This window comes from Phasianus colchicus, chromosome Z, assembly GCF_987193195.1.
Source record: "Phasianus colchicus chromosome Z, bPhaCol1.hap1.1, whole genome shotgun sequence".
Classification (NCBI taxonomy): Eukaryota; Metazoa; Chordata; class Aves; order Galliformes; family Phasianidae; genus Phasianus; species Phasianus colchicus.
In genome coordinates, this window is record NC_143476.1 from 15,376,878 (window position 1) to 15,389,586 (window position 12,709).

The 12,709-nt window shown below is 36.4% G+C and overlaps 1 protein-coding gene across 1 annotated transcript in view; it reads right to left on the minus strand.

Moving 5' to 3' along the window:
* Window positions 1-12,709, minus strand: part of ADAMTS19 (ADAM metallopeptidase with thrombospondin type 1 motif 19) — a 154,825-nt gene that overhangs the window by 10,516 nt on the left and 131,600 nt on the right. The gene's annotated exons all lie outside the window — the stretch shown is intronic.

A 12,709-nucleotide genomic window follows, 5' to 3' on the forward strand; every position in this document is an offset into this window, starting at 1 on the left:
TGCCTCTCTCTCTCTCTCTCTCTTTTTTTTTTTTCCTTTCTCTTTCTCCAAGCGCTTTCTTTTTTACCGATCAGTATTTGGTAACTGTTCAAAAGACATAAGATTTGAAAGGAAGATAGATGGCCCCAGCCCACCTCTGATAAGCCGGACTAGAGGCAGGCCTCATGAAGAGGAAGTCCTCATTATATGGTCTCAGGAACCTGGAGTTGTCTTTTCTCTACTTTTTTAGTCATTGTTAGTTTCACATGGAGATTACCTATGCTGTTCAGTGGAAGATGAGAAACTGTACTTGGTAACAACACAAAAAGCAACTGATAGTTTACAAGTAAGATATGACTGTGGAAAATCACATGGAATTTAGCTTAACACAATTACTAAAGTAAAAAAAAAATCATTTTGAATAGGATGGCATACAGAAGTTTCTCCATCAACAATCTATGCTGTAGATCAACACTGATCATTTACTCTGAATCAATAGTGGGACTTCACAGGCATCAATCTTAACAGCTGTACTGGACTTAACTCAGAAAAACTATATTCTTTGTCCATGTGAGACCCTGCTTCAGTTCCTGATTTATCTATCTATCTATCTATCTATCTATCTATCTATCTATCTATCTATCTATTTATTTATTATTATTTTGGATAAATGAGTCACAATCCCCCACTACTTGATTGAGTAAGCTTGAGTGTTCCATTGAGAGTAGAATTTTGTCGAGACAGGGAGACTGCTGACATTCCTCCACAATATTTGCAGTGTTGGGTTAATTCACAAAATCCTATACAATGTTTTGAGTGGTGAATTTAGAGGCTGGATAGCAGTAGAGCATACCACCTCTTCTGAGATGAAGATTACTGGTGGGACATACGATCTCATGTTCCAGGGGAGATTTATACTGCAATGTTCTTACTGATTATACAAGGATAGGTAGAAGACCCTTGGATGTGGAAGGAGAAATCCCTTGCAAGACTGAAGAGTTTTTAACGTGGTGTATAAAATAGTTGTGGATTTCTTTGAAACCAAGGAAAGAACAAAAGGAAAAGGTATTTTTTTTATGACGGATTCTTCACTGACTTAAAACTCTTTATCATGTAGACTTTCCTTTTCTGCACAAAGAGAACTCTGATGACTAATTTATTACTCTCCTAAAAATATTAACTTAAAAGTTCCTGAAATCTTCATACTGAACACTAAGCTTCTGCAGAAATTCTATGTATGATAACGTGAAATCCTGATCCACAAAAACAACAGACTGCTTTTTTTCATTTGTTTGTTTGTAATTTCAGGTAAAGCTGCCCAACTTAAATGTATATCTCTCCTTATTCATGACATGTACTCTCAAAATCAACAGAAGACCATCACAATTTATACACCTGTAGGTTTAGCAGAAAATTATTTACATGCTTCTGAGTTATATAAATACTAATTTTTTATTTTCCCAGTTTTGTAGACTATATTTCTTCTTCATGCTTTTTTTAAAGGCAATATACATGCAAAGCTGAAAATAAATATTCAACTAATTTTTTTGGTAGTAATATAGATCTGTGATGTTTCTGATATTCAGAGATAAGGGAAGTGAAAGCTAACCATTATTAGGATCTTTACTATTCAGTCAACAGAGCAAATAACTTTAGTCAACTGCACTGCTGCAATGCTTGTATGCTAATATTTTGTGGATATTTTTACAATTTAGAGATACCGTATGCTTGCCTAAAGCCTTACATTATTTTTAAAGTTTCAGAAAAGAAATTGGAAGGAGGCAATTATTTGTTAGAGCCATGTGATCAAAATGCAGTTCATAACTGCTTAAGAGGGCTGCACGTAGATTTAATATTATACTGCCCACACTCCTAAAATTCCTTTCTGTGGCATTCTGTATGTAGCACTGCCATTAGTACTTTGTGGTAAGTAAGACATAATCATACCTAACATTTTCACATGGGAGAATTCACTAAACTGTTTTTTCACAGAAGACGACCTTCCATTGATTATAACTATCAAATAACAAAACAAGACTATGATAAACTGGAAGCAGTTAGTTTCAAAGACATCATAATTACCTTTTCTATGAATTTAAAAGATCTATGTTGTTCTGGATTAGTGAAAACAAATTCTTGAAAACATTCTGAGAAATTAGCCTTTGAATATATAATTTGATGTTAGCATATATCACAAAACTGCTGTGTAAAAATCCTTCCAGGGAAAATAGCTCATCAAGATAAATATTTATTTAAGTGATTACGGCATTTCTAATGAAATGACAATTCTAAGAACCCACTAGGAACATAAATAAAATGTCATAGGAGAAGAAAAAATCACCCTCGTGTTTCCAAAATTTCCATGATTTAATATATTTACTTTCAGAAATTAAAGAAATATAAGTCAAAGGCTGTTCTGTATCACCTAGTAATACTAAAAGTAAATGAAAGAGCTCTTCCCTAACAATTACTTAATTTCCATTCAGTGTATTTACCAAATTTCACATCATGAAGATCTTAAGTGATAGCAAGTTATTATGTCAAATGGATATGAAAGATATTCAAAGAAAAACAAAGAAACAAATCCTGTCTGTGTAACAGGAAACTGACAGTTATTTTGGCTAAAATACTGTGATCTCACATATAGGTCATTACTTCTGAAAAAAACGACACAAATACCACAACCCTAACAAAACAAAACAAAACAAAAAATAACAAATAATAATAATAATAAACACAATATAAAAGAGAAATGAGGAAAATGAATTAGAATATTACTTAAAATTATGAGCAAAACCTCACCAATTTTCTCTTCATAGTATCTAGATACAGTCAGTGCAAGAAAATGGATCTCCAGAAAATTCCATATTAATTGGATAATTGTACTAAAATGAAATGTAAATTTTATTACATATGATGAAGTAATCCAAAAGTAAGAATGTCATTAGAGAACTATCAAAAGGCCAGGAAATAGACAATGTTAACCAATCTGAGCTGTTGTGGTCCAGTGATAGATTCACCTAAGAACAATCACTACTTTTGTTTGAACGCTGTTCTATGTCAATTTTAGCAGAGATATTGTAGCAAGATTGTATGAGGGAACCTTGGATATTAAATGTAGTTCTGTGAATAACACTCTGAAAGATAGTGCAGAAAAGTAAATCTTTCTTCCAGTATTTAAAAATTACAAACAGTAAAAATAATTTCAAATTGAAATCTAACTGGAAGTTATTACAAAACAGTAGAAAGTAAGAATCATGTAGCAACAAACAAGAAAAAACAATAAATACTTGTGTGGTAAAACAAGAACTGCGTAAGTTTATCTCAAGCATGAACACCTGACAGTATTATTTGCATTAGCTTATGAAAGATAGGAGGAAAAATGCATGAAATAAAAGTTTTCCAACATACAGAAATCATCTAGATCCCACAAGAGCAGAAGGATTACATAAATGCTAGCAGAATCCAAGTCAAAAAGCTAAATGAGTTACACTTTGGCAGAAGATACAGTCAGAGATGCTGATGAAAACATTTGGAAGGACAGAGAGATTATCTTAGAGATTGAGATACACAAGGCAAAAGAATGCCTACTGGGCTAAGTCTCAGTATTGGACTGAGTAACTGAATTCTCCTGCACAAATTGACAGGTTCGGAATGATTTGTCAGCTATCAGAAGAAAAAAAAAAAATGTCTAGGCATCATCATGAACAGACCAATGATATGATTTGTCCAACATGTATCACCAAGCAAAAACAAGAGAGAAGACTATGACAGAAAACAGGGTAATGAACATGCAGCAAACGCTTATACTGAAAACATGAAAAAAACTTGTAGTTGAAAATGCCAGGGATTGCTGTTCCCCAAATCAGGGATGAGCCATGAAATGCTAGATAAACTGCAGCATTTTCCATTTGCATACTGAGAGAATATCTACTTTTTTTCCACCATAACCTCAAGTATATCACAGAACCACAGAATCACAGAATCATAGGGGTTGGAAGGGACCTCCAGAGATCATCGAGTCCAACCCCCCTGCCAAAGCAGGTTCCCTACACCAGGTCACACAGGTAGGCATCCAGGCGGGTCTTGAATATCTGCAGAGAAGGAGACTCCACCACCTCCCTGGGCAGCCTGTTCCACTGCTCCGTCACCTCACCGTAAAGAAGTTCTTGTGCACATTTGTGTGAAACTTCCTATGCTCCAGTTTCTGGCCATTTCCCCTTGTCCTGTCTCCACATACCGCTGAAAACAGTCTGCCCTCGCCACTCTGCCCCCCACACCTTAGATATTTATAGACCTAGATCAGATCTCCTCTCAGTCTTCTCTTCTCAAGGCTAAACAGACGCAGCTCACTCAGCCTTTCCTCATAGGAGAGACGTTCCAGGCCCTTCACCATCTTTGTGGCTCTCCGCTGGACTCTTTCCAAGAGATCCCTGTCTTTTTTGTACTGAGGAGCCCAGAACTGGACACAGATTCCAGATGAGGCCTTGCCAGGGCAGAGTAGAGGAGGAGGATCACCTCCCTCGACCTGCTGGCCACACTTTTTAATGCACCCCAGGATACCATTGGCCCTCTTGGCCACAAGGGCACACTGCTGGCTCATGGCCAACCTGTCGTCCACCAGGACACCCAGGTCCCTCTCCGCAGAGCTCCTCTCCAGCAGGTCATCCCCCAACCTGTACCGGTGCATGCAATTATTCCTCCCTAGGTGCAAGACTCTACACTTGCTTTTGTTAAACCTCATCTGGTTTCTTTCTGCCCAGCTCTCCAGCCTGTCCAGGTCTCGCTGAATGGCAGCACAGCCTTCGGGCGTGTCAGCCAATCCTCCCAACTTCGTATCATCAGCAAACTTGCTGAGGGTGGCCACTATCCCCTCATCAAGGTCATTGATGAAGATGTTGAAGAAGACCAGACCCAGCACCGACCCCTGGGGAACACCGCTGGTTACAGGTCTCCAACCAGACTCTGCACCGCCAATGACGACCCTCTGTGCTCTGCCAGTCAGCCAGTTCTCAACCCACCTCACTGTCCACCCATCTATCCCACACTTCCTCAGCTTCGTTATAAGGATGTTGTGGCAGACAGTATCATCAGTCACTGTAAAAAGATGGGAGATTCTTAAGTGGAATAGTGTGTACATATGCAATATATTTGTTTCAGTTAAATGAAAGTCTAAGAAAAAGATACAGAAGCTGACATTTCTGTTTTTCCCATAACCATCCTTGACCCTCAAGGGCCACATTACTCTTGATTCCTTAGTTCCTTTCCTCATAATGTACTTGCACATAAATTCATCATAGCTCTTGGGGAAACTGTGAAATTCTCATGGACTCTGTAGTTCTTATCTAATAAAATTTTGTAGAGATTAGTCTTCTCAGACCTGACTGAAGGAAAATTAGTGTCAGCACAAGGACACAGGAAAGATGCTTGCTGTTAACCTTTGCCATTCTGTAGAGATCTCTGGAATATACATTCTGTTAGTTTGAGAACTCTTCTTTATTTTCTGCTCAAAGCTTGCTTCCTGAGGTATTTCTTGTGATAAGACTCCAGATGATTTATTGAGAAGGCGAGTGATGGGTGCTACCATGTGACAATCAACATCACTCTGTGGTCATCTGAAAGCACCTTCCTTCATAGCTGTTTGCCTTCGAAAGAGTGTGCTCAGGACTGTTTAATGGCAGAAGGTCTGGCCTGTGACCAAATAACTCCAGCTTGCTATGGGAGACTGGGGGATAATACCATTGTATTCTGTGAAGGCAAGATACAAGTTGGTGCCTCCAAGCTCCCTCTTATCTGCTGGCAAGCCTTGGCAGATGGGAACAAAAGGAGTTTCTGCTGAAATCCAAAAGCCAGAAGGTGTCATTCCAGAAGGAGCTGACTTAACCACTTTGGACTTATATAAATATGTTTATACTGTCACTGGAAAGTATTACCATAGTCACCATTGTCAACCAAACAGCCCCCGATGACCCATCACTACTGAAAACAGACCTCACTGGACTCATGGTGGTACTATCTCCCTCTTGCTCTTTATAAAGACTCCGTGCTTTTATTTCTTACCTTTTCCATTGCCCGTCTCCCCTTCTCCATCTCCCTGATTGATTAAGATTTGTAATAAATTGGTTGGACCAACATTTGAACCATTGTTTCTTAATCTCACAATGGGTATACATCTATCAAAGTACCTCCTTTCCCTCCTATAAATTGGAGCGAGACAGCTAGTTGGGCTGTGATGAACTGCATTGTAACAGGTGTGTAGCAAAGATTTAGAGTAAAAATTTCCCTGGTCAAGTATAATTTATATACTTGATTAATTCTGGATCAGCCTTCCAGAAGACTCATTGTGTAAAGATCCCAGGAGCTCTTGGCAAAGAGTTGGCATTTCTGGGAGACCACACAATTAAGTCCTGGATAGAGGATATTGCTTCTGTTCAATAATTCCCAAGTACATTATTCTTTATCTAAATGAAAAGTTTGATAACTGATATTTGGCCTGATCTAGTCTGCAGTGGAATGGCTTGGAAGACTGCAGATAGTGGCAAGTGGTGATGGAAAGCTGTGCTCTTTGATTTCTATTTTGTAGATGCATGATACATCTCTTATCAGCTATAAACATGTTTATATTTCCTGGTCTTCTTTCCTCTGAGAGATCCAACTGTTAAGAGAGGTCACCGAGCTAGCTTCAGCACAAGAAAGAGGGTTCCTGCTATCCTCATTGTAGTAGAAACAACCATTACTCAAAGGCATCCTATTTGCACTTCTAACCCTTATAATTATAGCCAATGTATTTTTTAAAAACAGGCTTCACTTTGATTCTATATATGCCTTGAGGATAATCCTCAACTCCACTATCAAAGCTTAATCATGCAGTGTAAATGTGCATGTATCATTTTATCTGGTTGAAGATCCCAGGTGAATGTCATGGCTTTTAATGGTTCCACTAAGCTTTCTTCTTCAAATTACACTTTTGTATCACCTTGTACAATTTCAAGAAGCCTTTTTGTTGGTCAAAAAAAGACATTCCAAGAACTTACCCAGCGGACAGTATGTCATACGATTTCTTCTCATGCAAACGTTTCAGCTAAATTTTGGGGATCTGAAATAATTTTTTTATTATTTATTTTAAAGACTATTCAAAAAATATTAACATTTTAGATGTTCACATTTTTATCTTACTGTGAACAGTTAAAGAACTTCTAAGAAATGTCACAAATATTCTTATAGATTAAAAGCATTTTGGAAATCTGCAATTTATCCCATTTCTGGACTCTGGACTTCTGACTTTCTGTCAGAAAGTCCACCAGTAAAAAGAGGAATTAATGCCAGCATGTGACAGCAGCCATTTTCAGAAAGTCAAACACCCACATTAGCACTGTCCACTGAAACTGTGGGAAGAATTATTTCTTCAAAAAGCCATTTATATTTAAAGAAATTGGTCAAATCACAAAGACTGGTGGATACTCTGAATCTAGTACATTACTAAAATATCACATCAATCATTCATATTTGGCACGGTCAGATTGCCAAATCTACTAATTCAATGAACAGCTGCCATCAATATAGAAGGTAATTACAGAATGTAAATGAACAATTAGTTGTCAACAGTAGAAAACAGCAACGTGGAGATGATCTATTTGAGTACAGCACGGATATCTACTGTCTATTAAACTTGAGACAAACTGAGTTACACAATGTTAAGTTTCATGAAATTCATACCAGCTGACAGAATAAAAACAATTTCAATAGAAATAAGAGTTTGCTTTGATGATATCAAATATGTCTTTCGCCAATAAGCTACAGTCTAGTAATCATTTCTGCCAGTTTTGTGACAAACACTCAGTAAGGCAAGTGGTAGCCAGACTTCATCACTTAAAGCAGTGATTGTAAGCTGTTGATAGAACCATAGAATTTGTGGCTGGAAGGATAGCCCCAAAAATTTGTTAAGCTGCCCAAAGATTCGAAGTTTATTACTGCATACTAACAATGTTTAGTCTTGATGGGTATAAAAGGAAGAAAACAGCCTTTATATATAAAGTTCTAAGTTATCTCTTTTCATCACTTCCGCTAGCAGTGTTACTCTTTTCTTTCTCTGAAATCTAACAGGTTATAATAGTATCCTCTTTCCCTTTCATACAACACCCTGTAGCACGCTGTACATTATGCAGTGAGACTATGACTTGCACTAAACCCTTGATCATGGGGCTCTATTTGCATCTACTGCTAGCTACCAGATGGACTTTTTTCCCCCATCTGTTCTCCTTAGTTTTACTTTATACTGTCTCCTATAGTCCTAGGAGGGTCACTATGGGCTTGTTCAAGAAGGGTAATGTCTACTTTTAAAACGTTTTCCAGTTTTATATGCTTTTTGGCTATTACAAAGGGTGGTCTTAATTTGTTTTTCTAGAAACTAACATGACATCTCATTTATTCTAGGCAAAATACTACAGTTCACTTGACTGAGCTACAAAAAAACAACTATCTAAAACAAATTAAGTTAATATCACAGAATTGGCTGGAAATGAACAAAAATCTCCCAACTCTGATTGTATTATACTCACATCTTCTATAAGATTTGCTCACACTTCATTTCTGAAACAAAGACATACGTCACCTGCCAGAATCTTACTGCATAATTAGGTCAATATGAATATTGTTAACATGATGCTAAAATTATTTTGACTTCAACTATTTCACAGTCACATATTCTCTTTTTACATAAATCTATTAATAGATTTGAGTTGCAGCCAATACTGTTTCATCCCTAGATTGAGAAAAAGCTAATAATTTCAGACTGGGATCTAAAGAATAAAACCAAGGCTAACAACCTTCTCAGTGAAAATACAACATTAATAATATTCAAATTCTGTATTTTTAATTAAAGGAGAACAAATCAGTTATTTGCTATGGAAATTTAGGGATTGTTTAAATGTTTCAGCACACAGTTTAAAGGTTGAACATCTCATGTGGTTTAACAATTGGCAAAAAGTGAATTTGTTTTTTTCCTTTTTTACATTATTACATGTTATTTGATCAGGACAAAAGAGAAGAAATGATCGTCACTAGCAACTGCTTTTTGTACCACTCAACTGAGAGATCTCTCTATCAACTGTTGGCTTTATTCTGTCTCCCCTCAACAGCTGGAAACATTATTTTTCTTTCACCCTCTGTCTGGAGGGCATCGTATAGACTATCTTTAATAAACAGTTTGAAACAGGACATGAGTTCTGAGACTTACTGATGTAAAAACCGAGCAGTGGCTTCAGATGTCCTCTAGTTTTACAAGAAAAAATTATCAGATCCAACTTTGATCCCCCTTCTAACTTCCTCAGCCAGCAGACAAAGCAAAATACACCTCAACCATGTGAATCATTATGACAGATTCTCTATTTGACTCCTATTTCTCTCCAGCCTAATACATAGGTACTGTTTAGAAATTCAGCTGTCACTTCCTATTTAGCCCCTACTGAGTGCATCTTTTCTTTCCAGATTCCTCTGGAATATCTTGAAAACAATATCTTATCTTAGTACTTACATCATATTATATGCTTTGACTCCCATACACTTCACTTACTACAAATGGCTGTTCTAAATTCTATTCTCTTGCCCATTGTTTCAATCCTATTATCACTTGCTGAATGTCTCCAGAAGTTTCTGGCATATTATCACATGAAACTTAAGATTTTTATTATTGTTTTCAAAACGTACTCTACTCCCAAATTATCCTCCCTTCCAAAATTCATCCTGCCTCTTATGCTTCATTTCTTCTACCAGTGTTCTGAGGATTCTAGATAATACCAAAATATATGCATATATATAGTTTCCAACATAAAGTTCCCTAAATACAACCTTTGAGTATTCTTTACTGTCGTCATTTAAGTAACTACTCATACAGTGATGCGAGCTTCTCTAGTAAGTCATCTAGATGTGTTAACAAACAGTGCACATGCATTTCATTTCTCTACACCCCTGCTTGTTTCTTTATCCTTAGATGACAAATTATTAGCAAAAGTTTCTGCTTATGATACAAGCAAGCTACACTATGCTCTGTTTAAGTCCATAATAAATGTTGTAAGCTTTCTTCATCTGAAGAAAACGTTTGTGTTTCTCAGCATTGTATTCCATGGACAGTATTCACAGAGAAAAGACAATGAAATTGATAATGTTTCAAGGCAGTGGCTCCAGCAGTTCAGTTTGAGCCTTTAGTTTCTCAGCACACTCATCAGGGCAGGCACAGAGTACTCAACTCAACTGATGTTGAGAACAGAAATTTTTAGCACACTGAGCCACCTTGCTGACTTAAGAGCTGGGAAGGAGTTTAATGCTGCATACATACAGTTCAGAGTATACAGCATATGTATAAGTTAAATTAGAATTTTAGAAGGATTTACGTGGTCTTTGACTTATCAGAGCCTGTAGTCAAATTTTCTTTGATCTTGGTATTATTGTTAAAATGTTGAGCAAAAGAATTATTTGATCTCAATGTGACTGTACCTCTAAAACAATATTAACTCCATTACAGCACTACCATGGTTATTAATAATGTTATCTTTCCAGTAATAGTACAGTTTAAGCTTCATTTAAAATCATGCCTTACGAGTTCAAAAGGAGCAGCAAAGCCAATAAGGATCACATTAAGCCTCTTGTTTCAACGTGTGAGAAGCGTCATTTAAATTTTTCAAGCCAAGTCTTGGCATTAGCTAGGGGGAACTTGGCTTTGCTCAAAGGAGCAGCCTTCTGTCAATGTCAAGAATGATCCTGAAGAGTAAAAACAGTGAACACAGAGGGCTACACTGAACTTCTAAGTTAGAAACAAACAGTGAGCAAAGATCAACATTTATTTGAGCTTTCCATTTGTTTCCCCTATTGCAGACATATTAATATGTATGACATGACTTCATGTTGCTATGTACTCTAGCAATGGAACAGAATAGTAACAGGGGAAAAAAAAAAAAAAAAAAAGAGGAAATCCAAGTATATTTTAAATTGAACTCATGTCTCTGCAGAGAAATTAAAGTATCTATTATTTTTGTATAAATCCTAGAAAATCTCAGTTGTATAAGTCACACTTGGGCTCTATTATTAACCATTCAAAAGATTTTGTCAATTCCGTATGAAATATTGCCTCATATTCTGTTTCTGAAGTTTAAAGCACAATTTAGGTGATACTATTAAAGCCTTGACAGGAGGAAGGCAGAACATTTGAAATGCCAGTAAATTTTAAACAGGAAGAAATACATTCTCGTACATGAATCTATGACATGGGCTTTTGAGAAAAGTACTGAATCGGAGAATAAAGCCCTTCTTTTTCTTCAGAGGGCATTGGGAATACAGCATAACTGTCTGAGCATCCTCACATAGCCTCAGCAATGCTGATTTGAATGACTGCTTCAGCTAAGAAAGCAGATGGTCATTTCTACATGGTCTACTTCTTGTTCATGCTACTGCTATATGATGCAAGTTTTTTGTCCAATTCTGCGGTATGGAAAAGCAACTACTATGCTTATTTCCAAACATATCTTCTTATAAAAGTAACCTTGCTTCTGAAGATAAGTTGCTTCTGGCTGTTGCTTAAAAATTAATGGCTATATATTGCCTTGTATTTCTGAAGTAGCTAAGGTAGGGGGTTATGTCCTAGTTTCTATGACAGTGTTCCAAAAAATCAAGTATTTGAAAATAACTCATAAAGAAGACCAGAAAATTGAGTAAGCAGTAATACGATAGTGACAATTTGTACCCCACAGTCACTATAGTCATAAAATGGGAGCTCACAAGAAGAATTCTGTGAAACACTCATTACCCATACAGTTCTTGCAGCTAATTCTTGGAAGGCTGGCTAGTCATACATTACTGGCTTTAGTCCTTGTTTCCAGCTATTACATCATATTAAAAACAACCAAAAATACATTAAATACTTCTCCATGCAAGCAAGTTTAAAAGCTTTTGCAGTAATGTTATACACTGAAAGCAGAAGAGATGTTTGCAAGGTTATGAACAGAAGCAAAATAATAAATAAATAAATAAACAAACAAACAAATAAATAAATAAATAAATAAGAATATCTCTGCTCAAGCACGGTGATAGGGCAGTAACAAACCTTAGCATTTTTTTTTTTTTCTTCAGAATTTCATTGTGTTCTGAATATTTTAAACCGTACCAGATGTTCAGGTTCCCAGTCCAATAACATATTCATTCAAATGCAGATCTAACCAGTGTCTTCTGATACTGTTTGTCCTGTGTGTATGTATTTCACTGAAATCAAAATCCCTATACCAAGGAAATAACTGGTAGTTACATCAAGTGTTCAGAAAAATCCAGTTGTACATGCTTTCTAGTTATTAAATGGTGTGCTTGGAAATTGACATGCTTCTTTATGAGGCTGAAAAGTACAACTTCTTGGAATTGTGGACAAATAAAATCTGCAAACATAATAAAATGTCTTTGAAATGACCTTAATTGGAGTATAATTATTATAATTAATTACAGTTGGGTTACATCTAAATGGCAAACAATACCTTGCCCTGGTTAGACAGTGAGGTAGTTTTGAGATGGAACTCAGCAGAATGACCTAAGCAAATTACTCTAAATGTTTAGTAATGGAAATTCAGTTATTTTCCTAGAACCATTTTGTTAAGCAACCCTTGAAACAAATTCCACATTACAATGAGAAATGCATGACAGAATTAGGACATACAACAACAAACATTAGGCCACTGCCAGCCTATGATGGAAG